The sequence below is a fragment of the Nelumbo lutea genome, chromosome 5, assembly GCF_056320005.1.
Source record: "Nelumbo lutea isolate HS-2025 chromosome 5, American lotus-T2T, whole genome shotgun sequence".
Classification (NCBI taxonomy): Eukaryota; Viridiplantae; Streptophyta; class Magnoliopsida; order Proteales; family Nelumbonaceae; genus Nelumbo; species Nelumbo lutea.
Window position 1 is genome coordinate 55,955,204 of NC_142688.1, and position 21,718 is coordinate 55,976,921.

General features: G+C 34.4%; 1 pseudogene; it reads left to right on the forward strand.

Annotated features, from left to right (window-relative positions):
• The first annotated feature begins 9,665 nt into the window (after window positions 1-9,665).
• Window positions 9,666-10,436, forward strand: LOC148852540 (F-box/kelch-repeat protein At5g43190-like; annotated as a pseudogene).
• The last annotated feature ends 11,282 nt before the right edge of the window (window positions 10,437-21,718 follow it).

Sequence of the window (21,718 nt, forward strand, 5' to 3'; positions counted from 1 at the left end):
TAAGCGTTACTCGATGTTCCTTTTGTGTGTGCTATTAATTATGAGTCTAATATAGTTTATTAGTGTACCTCTGATTCTTGCTCGGGTTGTGATTTATTGTTCGATGATGAAATTACTACTCTCTGACTTATCGAAGCGGACTCTAGTAGCTGGGATTCTGATCACACGTCCCTTGTGTTTGGCTTTGATACATTGGTGATATGTTGAGGGGACAAGAGCCAGGCCATGTATCAGAGGTCATCCTAGGGGAATATGGTAAGTGGTCCTCCCTGAGATGACATGAAATTCCTATGCAATGGAAAATGGCCCGTCGCTACTTGTAGTTCAATGGACCCTTTTGTGATAGATGGGTTTCCATTGAAGTATGTTCATTAGCTTCAATGTGTAGATGGAGATCAGGTTAACGGAGCTCCCAATATCGATCATTGACCTTCTCATTTCGAAGCCCCCCAGTCTCGCTAAGACATACAAGGGTCGGTTGTGATGGGGGTCAGCAACTAACATGTCTTTCGCTGCAAACTCCACATTGTTGCGATCAAGTCGATAGGGCTCTAGTAAGCACCTGAAGACTTCTGTTAGCGCTCTGATAGCCAGCTTCCTTGTCGATGTGCTTGCTCCCTACATACTGAAGAATTGTTGGAGCTCCTGACTTTGCTCGAGTCTCTCTATCAATGCATAAGACTAGTATTGACTTGTTGCTCCTACTACATTGACACTTCCCCCTTGGGTATGGGTCGGGAGGGGGTCAGTTTCTACTCGCGTGGGGTCTCTTTTCACGAATTCTTCCAATTTTACCTTTTGTATGAACAATCTCCTTAATGAGAAACAGTCCATCAAGTCATGGTGTGGTGACTGGTGATAGTTGCACCACCTTCCGCCGTGTTTATCCTTCTCTGGGTCTACCGCTACTGGTGGTGGTGGCAGATTGATCACCGTGTCTTCAACCAACTTATTCATTATCATAATTACTTCCACTTTTGTGCAGGGGAAGGGAGGAGGGATCGACAGGTCATTTCTCTTTCTTGGGGCGGTATTACGGTAGTAGTGCCCTTGTTTGAGTCCTTTGTTGTTCCGAGGTTGCCGGTCAACTGCATATGTTTCGTTCCTTCCATATGGTGCAGGCTAGTGTGAGGTGTTCTTGACCGTGCATGTTGTTCTTTCCACGCACCTCCATAATTGACTGAACGTCTCAACCTCTACGTTCTCGATGCTTATTCTGTAAGCGGGCCGCACCCCTTGCATGCATTGTTCAATGAATATGTTGAATGCTCATCGAAAACAGAGTGAGTTAGTTTTTGGAACCTCATGACATACACCAAGAGGTCTTCTCTCGATCCTTGCTCTATATTTCTCAAATCAGCCATCGTCAGCTTCCTTTCTAGGGTGAACCATTTTGACAAGAACTTCTTGGCCAGTTCGCCCCATGAATCAATACTTCCAGCGGTGAGGCTGATGAACTAGGTGTACGTCGGGCCGGTTAGAGACTTTGAAAACTCCCGAACCTTGAGATCCCCATCAAGAGCGAAGGATCCGAGGTTGTCTTGAAAATTTCTTATGTGCTTCTATGGGTTGTCTTTCTGGCCATCATACTGCGGCCACTATTGCGGAGGAACCTATCCGACGGGGTAAGATTTGTACAAGATCCGGTCAAAGTAGGGCTTCTGCAAGACGACAAAATCCTATGCTCGGTTGCGGCTTTCCACCACTAGCCCTTGGACATACTCTCTCAAGTCATCCCAATTGAGTGGAGTCTCCAATACCAGATCCACTAGGGGAAAGGTCTGAGGCTGGTTGATGGGGTGTTGTCCTGTCTGCACAGGCATGGGATTAGTCATGTTGGGTTGCTCTAGGGTGATGGGGATTGGGTTGGAGGTGTGACGGCTGGTGGGGACACCGGCGGGAGCGGTGGCTGGGGTGAAGGGAGACTGTTCGGCTTGGGTTGATCCCTAGAGAAGGATCTGAAGGAAGTTCTTTGTTTCTTCTTGCATTCGCTCGATTTTTATGAATCGAGTCTCAAAATGGGCCTCAAACTCGTACACCTTGTTCGAGAGTATTTCGATGTTAGATTGATTTGGTGCCTTCATTTCGAATTGATTCTCCACCCCTGGGTTGGTATCCTCAGGGATGTTATCGTGTTCTTCAGGGACTAGCAAGAGGTTAATTCTATGGGTGGCCATTCTCTGTGTTCAAAGACGGAATCAGAGATTCTACTGTAGGTAAGGTGGTGGCTAGGATAGGGAGGTGGTCTCTTTAGAATATAGAGAAAGACTGAGAGCAGGGAAATCAATCCAGAGGCTAGGGCACAAAGGGAGAGTGACAGAATGAGAGATCAGTGATGAGGATAATTAGTGATTGAATGAATTTCATTATGAGAAGGATCTCTATTTATGGGGGAGATCCCAAGATCCTGAAAGGAATGAGCTAGAGGTGTTTGTTTTCTACTAGGAAATGGAATATTGGATTCATTGTCAACCATTAAGGGCATTGCTGGGGTTTTGCCACATGTCCTTATAAGTAGCTTCCGATGATTGGATTTCCTTTCACTTAGAGATCCTCATAACCCACTTGTGCTACTACCCTTTGTGCGCCTTACTTAGTTGACATGGCTCTAGTGACATCTCTGTCTGGTGGACGACGTCTTATTAGACCTTAAGTGGCACCTTGTCACGTTCGTTCCTTCAAAAGTACACATGTAGGTAACATCCGGGCTCGGTTCTTAATGTTCCGGGATGCCATAGCGATTGACGGTTTTTCACAGGGCCGAATGCGTGTGAACCTCATCACAGGTTCAACCCGGGTTTGCTTTGGCTTATGCTAAGAATAGGTTCATCGCGAGCGATGAATCAGATTTGTCGTAGTCCTGCGATGCGCTGTAGATTCATAACAGACTTGCGATGCATTGTAGGTTCATCGCAGAGGAAAGATTGGCTACAGGCTAATCACAAGCGTCCATGTGGTATCAATCTAGTGTTTACTATGCCTTGAGGGACTGAGTGAGCATTATGCACCTACAAGTGGAATCTGCTAAGGGATCGCCATCATCCTTCGAAAGTTTTAGATTCATCTCAAGAGGTGCATCAACCTGTTTGTCATCACTCAGGTTTGCAGATTTAATAAGGTCCACTGCATACTTGTGTTTATTAACAAAATACCACGGGAAGAGTGAATAGCTTCTAGCCCCCAAAAATAAGTGAGATAACCAAGGTCCTTCATCTTTAAAGATTGATTGAGAAGCTGTTTTAGAGAGGAAATACCGTGACTGTCATCACCGGTAATAAGAATGTCATCCACATACAAAAGTAATAATGCAATTCCTTGGAGACGTCTCGATATGAACAATGAATAATCTGAAAAGCTCTGGGTGAATCCTGCATTTGTGATCACTGAATGAAATTTCTCAAACCAAGCTCTAGGGTTTTGTTTAAGACCATACAAGGACATTTTAAGTCGACACTCCAGGGGTGAACTATCATAGTATCCTAGTGGAGGTTTCATATAAATAGTTTCCTTGAGGTCCCCTTGTAAGAAAGCATTTTTGACATCCATCTGATGTATCTCCCAATGTTTAATTGTAGATATAGCCATCAACATAATCTATCTCGTACTTAGTGAACTTAGCTATACAACATAATCTATCATGTACTCCTGCTTATACCCTTGTGCCACCAAACATGCCTTGTATCTATCAAGCCTCCCATCAGAGTTAAGTTTACTGAATATACCCACTTGCTTCCAATTAGAGGGGCAAAACAACAAAAAAAAGAGTTATAGTTTGAAAGAAAACCATAGCCGTCAAGAGGGAGAGAAACTCGAGATGAATGATGTAAAGGGGGATTAGAGGATGGTTGAGAATCATGGATAGGTGTAGGTGCACTTACAGGATCAAGAGAAGAAGAAGAACCCGTAACTAGAGATGATTGATCAGCTTTTGGTGATGAAGGGGGTATAGCGATAGGAGCCGGGCAGCTAGCCTCTTCCTTAAATAGGCATGGAGCAATTCTAGAATAGAAGGTGAATCAGAAGAACCTATAGAGTCAAAAGAACACAACATCAAAATGGAAGTAGCAAGCAACTTAACAACGTGGGCAAAAAAGAAAATGTTCTCAAGAGAGATAACATTACGGGATATACAAACTTGACGAGACTTATGATCATAACAAAGGAAGCCCTTATGATCAGGGCTATACACCACAAAAGCACACATTGTTGATTAGGGTGTAAGCTTTGTGCACTCATGTGGTGGAAGGTGAACAAAACACACCCAACCAAAGACATGGAGAGTAGAAAAATCAGGTGAACAGTGAAACAAGCTTTCAAAAGGAAAGGTATTATATAAGACAAATGAAGGAAGAATGTTAATAAGGTACACAACAGTGTTGGCCGCCTCCACCCAAAATGAAGTAGGAGCATGGGAATCATGAAGAAGGGTCCGAACTATGCTAAATATATGTATGTTCTTGCACTCTACCACTCAATTTTGTTGTGGAGTGCTAAGACAAAATCTCTGGGATTGAATTCCATTGTCTCTCAAAAAATTTTGAAAGTCTCCATCAAGGTATTCACCCCCTGAGTCTGAATGGAGAACCTTAATGTTTGCATCAAATTGGTTTTTTATCTTTGCTAAGAAAGATCTAAAAGTAGAAAAAACTTCATATTTGTTCCTCAGAAAATATATCTAGGTAAAGCAAGTACAATCATCGATAAATGTAACAAAAGATTTATATCCCAACCTTGAAACAACTGGAGACGACCAAACATCATTATGTACTAGTTTAAAAGGAATAAAAGCATGTTCAACAACTAAAGGAAAAGGTAAAACATGGCTCTTATTCAAGCAAAAAGAGATGCAAGCCTTATCAACATTATTAAAAAATATAGCTTTATAAGACAAAAATCCATCATGAAAAAAAAGATTCAAGTTTATTTGCATAGGGGTGACCAAGTCACCTATTCCATAAGTACCATACGTAGTAGTAAGCAAATAGGATGTAGAGTAAGGCCCTACTGTCTTTTCAAATTCCAACACAAATAGTCGACCCAATCTATGCCCCTTCCCTTTTGCCATCCCAATGCATTGGTCCTATATCAAACAACCATAATGGGAAAAGGAAACAATGTTACCATCCTTAACTAGTTGACTGACTGAGATCAAATTTATTGTAAGTTTATGAACAAAGAAAGTTTTAGGTAGAAGAAAGCAAGAATTGACAGATGTAGTTAAAGATAAATCATTGCATTCAACAATATCCAATTTTTCTCCATTAGCAATAATAATATGTTTATTCAACGATTTGGGTTTAACGGGCTGACTAGTGTGTGCTCTTGTCATATGGTTAGAGGCCCCGGAATCAATGATCCATAAGTGACTAAGAAAGGAACAATAATAATAGGATGACTCACTGGAAAGACTAATGGCTGAAAATGCAGAGGAAAAAGTTGAGGATACTAGCTGTCGCATTCTTTCTTCTATAAGAGCTCCAAAATTTTCATCCATTCCTGTTGAAGCTATACTCCCTGTATCTGCACCTTCGGTTGTTGTTTGGAAAGCCTTATTTTGACTCTTCTTAGAACTTGAACCATTCCCCTTTGTTGGCTAGGTAGGACACTCAGGAATAATATGCCCATGTTGCTTGTAATAGGTACGAAATTTTTTCTTCCGACAGTGTGAGATAACATGTCCAAATTCCTTGCATTCATTATGTTGTACTTGGGACAAGTCCTTGGGTTTGGATTTTTTTTATTAGAAAGGTTGTCTCTATTCCAGAATCAGATTTCAAACTCAAGGTCGATTAAGTAATGAGTCTAGTTTCTTCCCTGAGAAGCTCCCCCAAAATTGTGTCGTGTGAAAGGAGCACCCCTACTAAGAATGTTGGATCTTACAATCTCATATTCAGGTCTCAGATGCATTAGAAAATGCATGATCTTCCTCCTATCAAAATATTCTTTCAGATTTTTTATAAAACAAGCAAAAGTGGATTCACCCATGTGAACTAATTCATATTCTATCCACAAATTCACAAAGCCAACATATTTCTCCTGTATTTTCTTCTCACCCTAACCATAAGAAAAAATCTCTATCTCAATCCGGTACTGATGAGAGATGTTGGACTGTTGGTACACCTTTTCCATGTAGGTAACATCTCACTTGTAGTTCGATAACTTCTCATTGGAATAGCAATCTCAATTTCAACAGAGCCAAGAAACCAATACACTACTTTGGCATTGTCGATCTTCCACTGTTTCAGTCCCTTGGAATCAAATTCATCAGGTTGTTTTGTGGAACCATCCACAAATCCCCAAGGCCATTTCCCTTAACATAGAACTTGAAATGGAATTTCTAGAAGGCATAGTTTGTCCCATTGAACTTTACTGGTAGAATATCCCTTTTCTCCATTGCCATTTCAGCAATGAATAAACAAAAACCTAAGAAAGTATAGTAGCCGAAGGTCCAAAAGAAACCAAAACTTGGTGGAATATGTGTCTCCAATCACACACCACAAGGAAGAAGCAAAACCCAATAAAAAAAAAAAAAAAACAGCCACAAAGTTTTAGAACTGATAACAATCCCAAAAAGGTAAGTTTCCTGGACTGTCGAACAAGAAGAAGGGAAAAACACCCTTCAAATGTAACCTGAATCAGAACTAAATTATAGATCTATATAAATATGACTTGGGTGACTTCAGATATGAAGTTTCACAGTGTTTGAAGTAGCCGATTAAGAGAAAGAGAAGAAACCCTATTACTAATGGCAATCTTCTAGAGAAAGAACAACAGAGTTGTGTTGATCAGTACAACAACCTAAGAGATCCAAAGTTGAAACAGATGGATTGATCTCACAAGTCTAAACAGATTTCAATCAAGAACAAGTTAAAAAAACCTGCTCTGATACAATGTCAACTTAGTTCAAATCAAAGAAGAACTAGGAAATGAAAGGGTGTGTTCACCTTAGTTACATGCCTTGAAATGATTAACTTATATATGTAAGAGTACAAGGTTAAGTTCCGTCCCTAAGCTCTGTCTCTTCCATTCGAAATTCCACTAAGCTCTGGCCCTCAATTGTCACTTCAAAAAGGAAAACGGTTTTGTATATTGAAATTTATTTGAGCGATAGTTCCTTCTTCAGCAAGCTTGGAATTGGCTATTGCAGTTCCTCCATGCCTTCGAGGGGATCTGTCTTTTGAAATCAAGTAACCTGGAAAGGACAGTTGTGCCCTTCTCTTACAATAAAGAATAAAATAAAGAAATAGTGTACATAAGTTATAACATAAAAGAGTGGTCCCAAGAGTCAAAAAAGGAAAGATGTAAGAGACATAAATCAATATCTACATTTAGAAACTGATAGATGAATTGAGTGATCTAGAGATATTTAGATTAGGATTTTAGGTTTTGAAAATTTGTTATTCTTGGGAGAGACCTTTCCTTTGTTTCCTTTTTTATATTAGTTATGTTTTTATCTCTAATGTTTTGAACTTAGATGATGGAGAAGCAACTTGTAGGCTTCAACGTCTTTGAAATTTGCAAGTTTAATGGCATGTAATCCTGCTATTGAATTTTCTGATTGTTTTAGTTTGAGAGGAGGAATTGCAATCTATTTTGAAGTTACACCACCCCACCGGGTGACACCCAAAAAACAAAGCATAGATGGTGTGTATACCTTAATTTTTAAAAAAACTAACATAATTGTTGTTAATATTTATAAATATATAAATTTTAATAATTTTTTTTAAAATTTAATATTAAGCATGAACCAAAAAGAGAAATTAAAATTTAGAACTAGCCTAATTATAATAATTAATCGAAGCATGGACTTTTGGTAGATTTGATGCCTTAAAACTTGGACCCTTAGTTTCTTTGCATCAAAAGTGTGGTGAGTTAATGATAGGAGATTGTAGGAGGAGAAATTAATGGCTTGAATCATCCTGACACAGTTATAGTATTTGGCCGATTGGTTGCAAAATAGGACTATTTTGTTTTACAAAATAGTTACAGTATTTGGCCGACATAGTTATAGTTACAATATCACTGCGGACTATCCACAGCATCCTCAATAAAATAATAATCTAAAAAAATCAATCTTATTTTGTAAAATAAGATTTAAAAAATATACAAGTTGGATTAAATCAACTAGTTTGATTGTTTGAACCTTAATTCACTTCATTAATTCATAATATGAGCGCAAAAGCAAAATACATATAATTTTTGTAATTTGGTTTAGGGAAAGAAACATGGGAAAATGAATTTTCCCACAAAACAAACACGGGGAAAAGAATTTTCCCACTATTTCCCCTTGCATAACCAAACAGTGGAAAGTAAAATTTTCAGACTTTCTCATCCCATCCTTTCCCATCCCACCCAAACTTTCTCAAAAACCAAACGGGGCCTAAGTGTTGTAAATAAAAGTAAACAATTGTGTTGAATCTTGCACATATAACTCAATTATTTTCTCAATTTTCAAGACAAACATTACTTTAAGTAATAATTATGGTACCAAACACTACTTATATTAAGACTTGTCAAAAATGTAAAATTATTTACAAAATTATGTACTTAAACAAGATAAATACGTTTTAAATTCAATAACATAACTAGATTTTTTTCACAAAATAATATCTCAAACTTAATTTGAAGATTATCTAAATTTAATGTCATTTAGCAAGTGTTTCTAAAACAATCTTAAAGAAATTTAACAAATCAAAAGCTTAAGCTTTTACAAATTGGTTTTTTAAAGATTAAGGTTGCATTTGGCATCGAGGTTAGGTAACTTATTGGACTTTTAAAGAGTCCAATTTGAAAAGCTCTTTTTAAAAGTCAATTTTGGCATTTGTTTAACATCATTTACTAATCCACCTTATTTATAAAAAGGAGAACCATGCATTTGGTAATATTGATAAGAAAAGTCCTTACTTTTACTCAAATACCAATCTTGCCCTCATGATTCTATGTAGCACATTACATCACAAAACCATGCATCAATGCTACAAAACAATTACTACCACCAATTAAACATTTCCATTTGTCAAAGTTTTCATCATAATTGTGGACCCTAAAAAATAATTTGACTAAAATACCCTTTTATCAACTAATTGACCACAATATACCCCTACAATGATACTTGACCAAAATGCCCATATAAGGCACAACAACCAACACCAAAGGGGCCAATAGGTCTCTATAAACACTAAATTGTCCAAAATGCCCCTATAAATAACTAATTACAAAGACCCCCTTGTACTATGACCGTAAGACAAAGACCCCCTTCTGTTAACTTTCCATTGAAATCCACCGTTACAATATTTTTTAATCTCCATATTACCCTTCTAATAACTATTCATACAATTAGGAGAAAAATATTGTTCATCTTCTTCCCCAAACTCATGATACACCGAACAACATTTTACCTTAGATTCCTTCACATTTCTCTCTCTCCGTCTCCCTCGATCTCTCTTCTTCTCCTTCCCCTGTCTCTCCTCCCCTTTCTTCCTCTTGCAACAATACCTTCCAACCCTATTTCATCAGAAGTCATCTTCACCACCGTTCCATCAGGTAACATGTCATCCTCGCTTCCTCTTGGTGAATGGTGCCCCGGGAACCGGTGGGTATAGCCTTATGCTCTCGCAAAAAGATGCTCGAGTTTAAACCATATTCTTCACTTGAGGGTGACTTAGATGAAGCCTGTAATTTGGAACACCTGGACTTTGATGAGTCAACCAAAGATGAAGCCTAGAATCTAGAGTAGGTTGCTGGAAGAGCTTCTTTAACAAATACCAACTTTCTTCCCTCCCAAACCTTCTTGAGTCTTCATTCTACTTGTAAGCGCTTCAATTTCTTTGCTCTTCTCTATCTTTTTATCTTCGTTCACTCTTCTTCTCAGCTCAGAGTTGGAGACAAAACCCAAACTCATCCACACTTCTCTTTTCTTCTATTTTTTGACCCTAAAATTTACCATGAGTTCATTCACTTTGATTTTAAGTTGCCTATGTGGCGCACCCTCAAACTACCCTCATCCTATGCACCATCCTGCCTTCTCTCCACCTCCAACAACCTCCTCTGCTCCTTTCCCTGATTCATTTTCCTTCCTTGTTTGAAATCCCCTATCTAAATACTCGAGACTCATCGAGTTTCCAACCCACCCTTTCTCATTCAAATCGGTCTCTCTCGTCCCCTCATCATCAAACAGATACAAGATGGTTGTGCTCTCTTCTAGGTCCTTTTTGAATTATGTTTTCGTTTATGACTTGACCTCCAATTCATGGAACTGATTCAAGGGCTTTTGCCATATTCTTAGCGAAAATTCTCGCCAAGAAGGAGTATTCCATAATGGGCACCTTAATTTTACGATTTTGAAGCCATTCTCCATAGTGGGTTTTGATTTGGAGATGGGGAAGTGGGCCAAGTCATTCTCCACTGTGGGTGACTCCTTTTCAGAAAAAGGGTAAGGAGTGATTGACATGGGAATTGAGGATTTGGATGATGTCCTGTGATTGGTGATGTCGAAGCTAACATGGGAATTGAGAATTTGGATGATGTCCTGTGATCAATACAAAGATGGAAAGTGGAGGTGTTCCAGATGAGTCGAATCTAGGTTTAGAAGCCGTAATTTCTATAGCAACCACCAATCGACCCCAATCTCGGCAGGGTCGAATATGGGTTTGGAAGAGCTGGGACTCTTCATTGCTTGGCTATTTCTAAATCAGATGCCACTGCGGTATGGCCGAGATTGAAATCTGATGAATGAAATCCCTCTGGCGCTGCCTAACAGAAATTGGATGCTGTTGTAGTTTGTTGTTGGAAAGACAAGATGTCAATCTTTGTTAACGGGCATTGCCGAAGATTAGACGTTTTACATTTTTCATCAAAGAAAGTCAGATTTTTCTTCTACCGCTGTTGTTTGTGTATCGTGAATTTGGGGAAGAAGATGAACGATTCTTTTTTCCCTAATTGTACAAATAATTATTAGAAGGGTAATATGGGGATTAAAAAATATTGTAACGGCGGATTTCAACGGAAAATTAACAGAAGGGGGTCTTTGTCGAACGGTCATAGTACAAGGGGGTCTTTGTCGCAAAACAAAGCACAGGGGGGTCTTTGTCACAGACCCCACAGTATAGGGGGGGTCTTTATAATTTACCCTTCAAGTTTTAAAGGATGATCAATAAATTTTAGTTTCATAAAGAATGACAGATGCTTAAATGTACATTGATTAGAACCAATTTTCTAAGAAAAAACACTCATGTTCAGACATTTTGATGTAGTGGTTAATGCTTGATCAAATCAACTGCCCATTGGCGTTCAGTCAATCGAGTTTTGGTCCTAGGTGGAATTCTGGATGGTTTGACTATCTTATTTCCAGGTTTTCCAACATTGATTAGCATTGAATCCCTTAGGCTGTGTTTGGTTTGAAGGAGAAAATAGCAAAAGGAAGGGAAAGGTTGGGAAACCTATATAAAATTTGTAAGGGTTTTCCTACCTTTCCTTTTTTTTCCCTACCTTTTCCTTCAAACCAAACATAACCTTATACATTGTCTGAACCCAAAATAGAGAATCCACAAACTTGTAACTTAGAATAACAGATGCTGAACCTACAAAATTAAGGCATATGGAATCTCAAATTGAAAAATGCTATTAATCATACTAGAAAAAGGGGCACTTCTATCATTAAAAATTATTTCAGACATGAAGCAATTATCAAGCCAAAACAAGATTAAAAAAAGGAATCTTTAATTGGTTTCATTTCTTTATTTTCCTTCTCTTTAATATATTTTTAATAGTTTAATTGCCACTCCAACAATATCAGTGTAGAGATTTTTCAAACACCACAACCTTGTTGAAGCAAGAATTTGGTCTCAGGTCTGTAAAAACAAACCCAGCTTCTCTAAGGTCATCTTTCAAACTCCATATCTTTATTTGTACGATCCACATCTCTTCTCTGTTCCTTCTGTATTCTTATATATTTGTTTAAATAATCTACTAATTATTTTTATCAGTGTTATATATTTGTTTATATTATCTTAGGGGCTTTTATTGTTCAGTCCACTCCTAGGGTAGAGCTAAGATTTTTAGGGGTGGACTGAATCCTGCCCTTGAATTGATGCCAAATTCACGGGTAGGATGCGGTTTATAGGGGGGTTACTAGTAGACTAGGAGGGGCCCGGGCTGCAATTTCAAATTTGTGAGGTGGATTGCAGTCCACTTATCCCTATATCTATATATCTTTATGTGATAAAATCAATTATATTCAAAGAGTAATGATAGCACATATGTATAGGGTCTACACTTCTGCTGATTTTAGATTTGTAGTCGATTGTAAGAAGAGTATAATAGTGAAGATGAACGGTTTTGATTGTTGTAGAGGGATAGTAAAAGAAAGAGAAATAAGCTGGATAGCCAAGTATTTAGAATTGAAAACCGAGCAACTAGGCTAGGATTGCATGTGAACTACTCAATGGGTTGGCTAGCCCTTACAAGGGCCATTAACTAATGTTTCTACCACCCATTTGGTGTTTTAGTTTATTGACATTTTCTTGCATGAGGTGGCTACTCAATCTTGAATTGAACCCCTGTTATCCCAGTTGTAAGGTTGTAAGTGTAAAATATAATTGTACACTAGTATCTTCTATGTAGTTTTTATACGCATATAATAATTTAATTTCAGTTTAAGAACAGATCAACTTATTTTTCTGATATTAAATATTAATGCAAAATGCATATGTTAAAGAAAGGAGAAGTAGCAGTTTTTTTTTTTTTTTTTTTTGATAGAACCAAAAGGGGCTATACAAGATGGGCGGTAGCACATCCCCAAACATTAGCAACACAAATAGAAAAAAAAGGGGAAGGAAGAGAAAGCTAAGGTAAGATTAACGGACTTTGTTGGAGAAGATAGAGCTTCGTGTGCCAACTAATCAGCCGCCTGGTTTGCCTCCCGATAGATATTCCTATACGCCAGACCTCTTCAAAACTCATCCTTTAGCTTGATGCAGTTTTTGATGATGTGTCTTATCTTCCAAGGAGCTGGGATCTTCTGCTTGAGGCAGGAGAAGTAGCAGTTTAGAAGAAGGAAATACCTAGATAAATGCATACAAAGAACCAAAAGGAGAATAATTAATAGAACACAACCTATAGACTAGTCAACAACTCGAAGGTAAAAGAAGCAACACAAAGAAAGAATTTGTTTGGATTATGGTTGAGCTGACATCGAGTGCCACATGTCACCTCCGCGGCCACCTTATCACTTCAGCCACGTTGGCATCACGTCATCGGATAAGCGCGATCAAGATAGGAGGGTGTCATACAGATAAGGAGGATAGATCTGTCAGGGATTAGGTCTTATCCCAAAGTCCTCGACGAATAACCTCATCTCGACAACCCCAAAAGCCTCATCCGAGTAGGACATAGATCCTCAGCTATAAAAAGATAACTCCGGTTCAAGCTAAAGGACTTCTGACTCTAGCACCCATATTGTTACTTTGTTCAGACCAACATTGTTCTTAACTACTTGGCCCAACCACCCACCATTCTCGACTAACTTCAGCGTCGAAGTACCTACCTAGGGAATAACTCTTCGAGCCTCTGACTACTTTCTTGGTTTCAGATCTTGGAGCACGGCTTCATCCTTCCACCTTGGCCTCGTCCAGTTGGCAAGATTATCTGGCTGCGACCTCAATTTGGGACACTTTGGATTGAACAACATCAAAATTCAAAAACAACAAAACTGAAAACAAAGATTAAAAATGCAAGAGATGAATCACAAATTTCCATTTTTTGTTTCACTTGGGAACCATCACAATGTAAATAGATAAAGAATATGGAAACATGCTCCATCTAATCCTAGAAATGAATATCAAGATGGTCTTACCTACAAATACTATTCATTTCAAAATGATAATCAATGCAAAACCCTCTTTAGTCCTTCTGACAACATTGAAAATTTGTAGGAGAGTCAAGTTAGAACCTGCAACAAAAATTGAGGAAATCAAATCAAATAACCACAGTCAAAAACATCAAGAACAAACACTTACCAATTTATATATAATCAAAAGTTTGAGAGATATTTCCAACAAACCCTAAAAATTGGGGAACACAATAACAAACTTCACCTCTTTTCTTGAACAGAGTCTTATCTTCACCTAGAGATGGCAGTATAAATGAGAAACAAATAGAGAAGAAGAATAAGAAGAAGAAATGCACTAGTGACTACTACAGTGCATATAGTGTGGGAGAAACAAAAGGTAGAATTGCCAACATTCCAACAATTTTAGTCAAAATAATGAAAGGGATATTTCTATCATTTAGAATTTTATTTGTGATATATTAGAATTCAATTTTTTTTTTCTTTCAAAACACAAGTCTGAATAAGTCAGTAGAATAAGGACCTTTAAGCTCCTTCTAACTTTTTCACTCGGATAAGTCAGTTCTAACCCAACATTACCAAACACCTAAAATTGTACTTATTTCCTTGTTAAAGGGCAAAAAGGAGATAAGGCCTTATTTTCCAAAATCCCAAACGTAGCCTAAGACCATTTGTTAACATATACTTTTGAATGATTTTTTCACAATACAAAAAATATCAAATGATCATTTTGCATTATAACATTTTTCATATTTTATATTAGACCTATGTAATAAAACATTTTTTCAAAATATATTTTCACAGTAAAAGTTATAATTATGTGATTAGATACATTCAAGGATTAAAGTATTGGTATTGAGTATTGTATTGAACAACTTAGATATAGATACGCTTTAAAAATGCATGGATATGTATAAAAATATGAAAACACTTGGATATACTAGAAAAACACACGCGAATTTCATAAATACATCAATAATACTAAATCTATGGTCAAATAGCCATAAATAATGTTTAAATATATAAGAAATATATACTTAATGTTGTACATAAAAAATATATTATAATTAATATAACAGAATACATAGTTATAAAACAATCCATTAATTAAGAATTTAAGATGGACCTATTATATTTATCATAATTGTTCTATTAATTATTTTCTATTTTATTATTTTTACTTTTTAACATTAACAAAAAAAGTTAACTAAATATTAAATTTCAAATATAAATTAAATTATCATTTAATAATTTTTAAAAATATATAATTTTAACTTAAAATATATCAAATCAGTTAAAATTTTTAGGATATATATATCATATGCAAATTTATAATTTTTAATTATTAAAATAATTATTTCATTATTAAAATTTTATTTTTATAAATTTTTTGAAATTAAAAATCATTTTTATATAAATATAAATTAGTGGATTTGATACATTCAATTTAATATTATATTCTTGAATATCTTATAATCAATTTTTTATTTTTTGTAAATAATAAATATATTATAATTTAATGTAAATTAAATTATTAATTAATAATTATAGAAATATATAAAATTTGTAAGATATATATCATGTGCAAATTTATAAATTTTAAGTAGTAAGGTAATTATTCTACTATTAATACTTTATTTGTATAAATTTCTTAAGATTAAAATCATCTTTTGATTAATTATTCTACTATTAATACTTTATTGGGATACACATTTATAAAAATTATGTTATTTCATTAAATATCGCAACGCATGACAGTGTAGTGTTTTGAGTTTAAATCATGCTATTATCATCATTTACATTTCTAATAGAAGACGTTGCATATAAGTAAGTATTGGTACGTATCAGCCGATACAATGCGATATAGGACGATATGCACCCATATCGGTTCGATACACGTGACTTACAAGATATGTTTTCATTCGTATCGGTCAATATGCACCTGTATCGCCCTGCTCCGATACTGATATGTATCGATATTTAAATCCTTGGATACAATAATATATTATTATACTTTATATTATAAATATATTAATAATTTAACAATAAAATAATATTGTAATATTTCTATTACGTACAATAATATTATATACAAAAATCACTAGGGTTGTCATATTTGTCACAACTATGATTGTAAGTCTCCTATTTTAAATAACACTTAATAAGTTGAGAATGTAATTCCAATAAAAAATTAATTAAAGATACTACAATATGTCAAAGGAAAAGAGAGATAGGCTCAAAATCATTCAGTGTTCTTCATCACCTAAGCTAGCTTATCAAATTTCATCTAAAAATACCTTATTTACCTTTGAATAAAATAAAATCATTTTAAACAAATTTCACCAACTCATTCCTCTAAAACTTCATTGCAATTATAATACATCTTCACCATCTCAACAACACCAATACATCTTGTTTTTTCAAATATAATTCTCATCAAATCATCTAATTATCTATGTCCAAAATGAACCCTTATCTCTTAAAAGAATAATTGCATACATGCCCTTGGAGTATGGTGTCCAATCATAAAGTATTCATTGTCCCCCATTTGTTAATCATTTATTATGCTAATGATTTTTAAACACTCATTTTCTTGACTATTAAATTGGATTTATATCATACTCCTAAAATATTATTGTTTCTAAATCTAGTCTCAACTCAACAGCCTAACAACTAGTCTCAACAACTTTTGTAGTTTTTTATCAAGAACTTAGTTTTCAAAAGAGATAAAAATAGAAATAGATAATTACTTGTAAAAAACTAATAATATTATTAATAATAAGAATTGTATATCATGTGTATCCATGTGAAGGACAAAACTCTTTCGGTTTAATAGCTAATCCAATATACTAACAATTTGTTTAACACATCGAGAATCAAAATCAATAACCCTCACAATTAATTCAACATCTCCTCTTAACTTCCAAAATTTCTAGTGTCTTAATGATCCTATTAATCTTAAGTGTCTTTTTAAAATTGTCATCGCTTTAGTTGATATATATTCAATAGTGATTATAATTTCATACACATTACTTTTGATCCAATCCATTTTTTCATTGATTAAATTAAAATTTAAATGGTTTTTGACACAATGGACAATGGTATGAATGGATCATTTAAGTGCACACCACATTGAATATGGCGTTCTTTTGCACTATTATATGGATTGGTTCACATTGTCTAATATAACATCAATTATGCTTATTTTTTTATAGACAAGTCCTCACTATCATGTTTTTCTCTAAGAAAAAGTGATTACATATTTCAATCTCTAAGGTTTTTTCATCAATTTCATTGTTTAACCAAAAATCAAAATTAAGCTTTAACTTATTTTATTAATTAAATCATTAATTATTGTTTCTCTTGCATGTGAGATATACAATTTTGATTTCTCCCTTGCAATTTTTGAGAAATTGATAATATTGTTTATTTGGTTCCATTGTTACCATATAAGCCAATTTTTTTTTACAAAAAATGGCAATTATATTTGTTTGGAAGTATTTTTCAATAATTATTTTTAATTAAATCACTATCTATGTTCTCCATGTCGGATGCCATGTCATCCATGTGGCTACCCAAACTAGAGTGACATAGAATTGCCACCTTAATTTTTGGGAATTGGTAATTTAAAAAAATGTAAGATTTTTACAAGAAAATTGGATTTTTCTTGGCGACCCTTGTCACCCAATAAGGATTAGAAATTCTTAGGGTTCAGGGACCAAAGTATAGTGTGGGAAGGTGTTAGGCACCCTACATGCACCTGGGCAAATTGGACTCTACTTTACTGATGTTCCAAGGATAATTTTAAATTCTTTTTAGATCAAGAAGGTAGTAAACATCATGCTAAATTAACAAAAAACTACAACCTAACAAATAATAGAACACATTCTAAAAAAAATACTAAACAATGAGAAAATGATTGAATGATTTAATTAGAAAAGTTAAAAATTGTAAATTACAACTATCAAAATAGAATTAGTGATACTAATTCTACAATACAAAGCCACAAATAGAAACTTAGAGATGCTAAAAATAAACTAAAAAAGATGAATAACATGTCAAGGCGTAAATTGAATATGACCACTATAAATGCACATGGAGTCCAAACTTGATCTAATACTGATGTAAAGAATGAGAAAGACTTTTTACTACTGATTAGTTCAACCTACGACATAAGAAAGGACCTAATTGAGAGAGGAAATAAAATGTATTTTCTAAAGGGTATTAAGGAATGTAAAAATGAAATGAGTCATTGATAAAAGCAGAAAATGGTTGAGTATAAAGTCTACTAAAAGAATTAAATGCTTTATTGTGCAAAAATGGAAAACATGACAATTTCCTAACCTCATGAATGCTGATTAAGTGAAACCAAGCCCTTAGTAAACTTGGGCAATTAAGAAAATTAAAGTGGAAGATGATGTCTTGCATTTTAATGCATGCAATGCAAAATAAACTTCGATTGACAAAACGCAATGTTTAAAAGAGAGAAGCCAAGTGCAGTTGCAAACTAATAATGTAATGGTTTATTGAAAAACCTTTATGGGAAGCAGAAGATAAATTGTGTCATTCAATACTAACTAAAGGAAAATTAGAAATTATTGATAAGACTATGGATTACCTATTCAATTGATGGAACTAATTCATTAAATGTAAAATATGATGCATGGAATGAATTAAGGGAAATGCTCATAGTTAATCTAAAAAAACAATAATCAAGTAAGCCAATAACTTAATCCTAGTGAGAAAAAGAAACTAAAATTAAAAAAAAAAACTCTAAAATAGGATAATACAAACCTAACACTTGAACTGAGAGGGGTAGCAAGCCAGAATAGATAACTTAATTATTAATGAAGACAAAATGACTTACAATAAAAGAAAACCGAATTTTCCAAACAGAATTGTTTTACTTAGGACAGGCGATGTTCACCCTCGAACAACCAATGAGCTAATCCTACTTAATAAAAAAGAAATTAAAGAAAACTGTGTGGCAAATATGATATTAAATAATCTAACAAAAGTCATACCTCATAGAAGACTACCAATTGGAATCACCTTGTCTGTCCATTGATACGTGCTTACAACCTCCTCTAACTAGAATCTTCTTCTTTAATTACCATTGTGAATGCATAGTATATGAACACCCTCTACACTTTGAAGTCTTCCTTGGCAATGAAATAAAGTCCTAATTACTTTTAAAAAGACAAACATATGAATTGTATGGGCCAAATGGCATAACAAGTTTGTTGTCCAACTAGTTTTCAACTACACTCTTCTAGGCATGTTTGAATCTTCTTTCCTTTAACATGACTTCGAGACTTCTCTGTCTTTAAGTCTACAAATGGGAAGTAGGGAGTTGCGGTGGGATAACTTTATTAGGTTTGGAACGTTTGGAGAGGATGAAAATAGTCTCACATAAACATGGAAGCACAATGAGCAGTGAAGGTTTTTTTTTTTAATGACTAGAAAAGATGCAATAAGCTTTTAGCTTCATTTGGGATAAATATGGGGAGCTTCTCAAAGAATGGACATGAAAGAGGGAGATCAAGGATTGTCTTGGATATGATAGGGGTATTTTCTAGGCTTAATAGATGTAAAGTAGTCTCCCTTTAGGTCTTTCTAGTGTGTCTAGCTGAAAGGTAGTAGGGGTATTTATAAAGTTTCGGAGAGAACTCTAGACAAATCAATGGTTGGGGCTTATCGGTTAGGAAATCAAGGGTTGGGGTTTAAAGTGTTTCTGGAGGGAGATTAATTATAGGAGAGGGCTTCCAAACCAGCCATGTGAGAGATTCTTTAAATCAATCAAGAGAATAGATGGAATGTCTTAGTGATAAAGGTAAAATTTTACAAAAAATAGATATTCGAAGTTTAGGTGATTGGCTTGATTGATTGGAGACTTATTAAGTGGTAAATTTTGAATTTGAAAGTTGTTATAGGATTCAGAAAAATATATGGTCGTTTGGGTCCCTTGGTTCAAAGTTTTAACGAAGAAGATTCTAAACAAAGGATTCGAATCAAGTCTAGCTTCGGATCTCAAGACAGAGGCAGTAATGATGTTGGAATTGGATGATCATAGCATTCTTGGACTCAGAATTTTGAGCTCTATGTATCTAGAGACTTGGATTTTTGGCTTGATGTGATAAGGTTCGAGTTCAAAAGGATTCTAATCAGACGATCAAAATCGGTTCCGATTTCGGGTCTTAGGATGGAGGGGAAAACATGTCAAGTTTTAATAATATTAGTGTAGTTGGGTTTGGAATTTTAGGCTCTATGTACGTATTGTGTTGGATTTCTGACTTGGTATAAAATAAGGTTTAGGATAATCAAACAAGTAAAATCAGTTTCAGCTTCGGATCTTAAGATGAAGGGATAAATGGTGTCAGATTTGAATGATCTTGGTATCATTAGTCTTGGAATATTGGGATATAAATACCTATGATATTGGATTTTTGAATTGATGTGAAATAAGGTTCAAATCGAAAAGATTTTGATTAAACGATTGGAATCAATTTCGGCTTCATGCTTTAAGATGAAAATAAATGGTTTCAAGTTTGGGTGATATTAGTATTGTTGGATTTGAAATTTCAAGATCTACATACTTATGGTTTTGGATTTCTACTTTTTTGTCAAATAATATTTAAGATAAAAAAGATTTTGAAAGGACGATCGATATCAATTTTTGGCTTTGGGTCATAAAATAAAGGGTAAATGGTGTCAGATTTGGATGATCTTGGTATCGTCGGATTTAGAGTTTTGGTATCTATATATCAAAAAGTGTTGGATTTCTAACTTAATGTGAGATAAGGTTCATGACCAAAAAGATTCTAATCAAATAATTGGAATCGGTTTTGGATTCAAGTCTTAACATGGAAGGGTAAATAGTGTCAAATTTGGATGATCTTGGTATGGTTAGACTTTGGAATTTTGGGATCTACATACCTATACTATTGGATTTCTAACTTGATGTGAGATGATGTTTAAGATCGAAAAGATTATAATTAGATGATTGGAATCAGTTTTGGCTTCCTGTCTTAAGATGGTAAATGGTTTCAAGTTTGGATGATCTTGGTATAATCAGATTTGGAATTTGGGGCTCTGTGCATATGGCAAGGATTTAAATATGACATGATATGCATTGATACCGATCGATACACGTCTTCTTTTAAAATGGCAAATAATGCTAATAACGTGATTTGAACCCAAATCACCTCATGTGTGGCATCAAAATTATTAACATTCCTTCAACCATTAAGTCATCTCGTGACTTGTGACATTTAATGAAATAAAAATTTTATTAACTTGTCTATCCAAACAAATAATCAATATTCATGTTTAGCAACTCCAACTAAAAGAAATAAAATTTAAAATTAGTATTTTATAAACAAAATGAATAAATAATATATCAATTCTACATTTACATCAAAATATTTTAATCTCAACAAATTTATACAAATAAAATAATAATTATAAAATTACTACTTAAAATTTATAAATTTGTGCATGATATATATCTTACAAATTTTATATACTTTTATAATTATTAGTTAATATTTTAATTTAGATTAAATGGAAATATATATTTATTATTTACAAAAATAAATATTTTGTTTACAAAATATTCAAAAATACAATATTAAATTAAATAAATTTAATCTACGAATTTACCTTTATATGAAAAAATTATTTTTAATTTAAAAAATATATAAAAACAAAAAATTTTAATAATGAAATAATTATTTTAATAATTAAAATTTTTGAATTTTAATATGATATATCTTAGAAATATTAATAGATTTGATATATTTTAAGTTTAAATTGTATATTTTTATAAATTATTAAATGATAATTTAATTTATATTTGAGAATTTAATATTT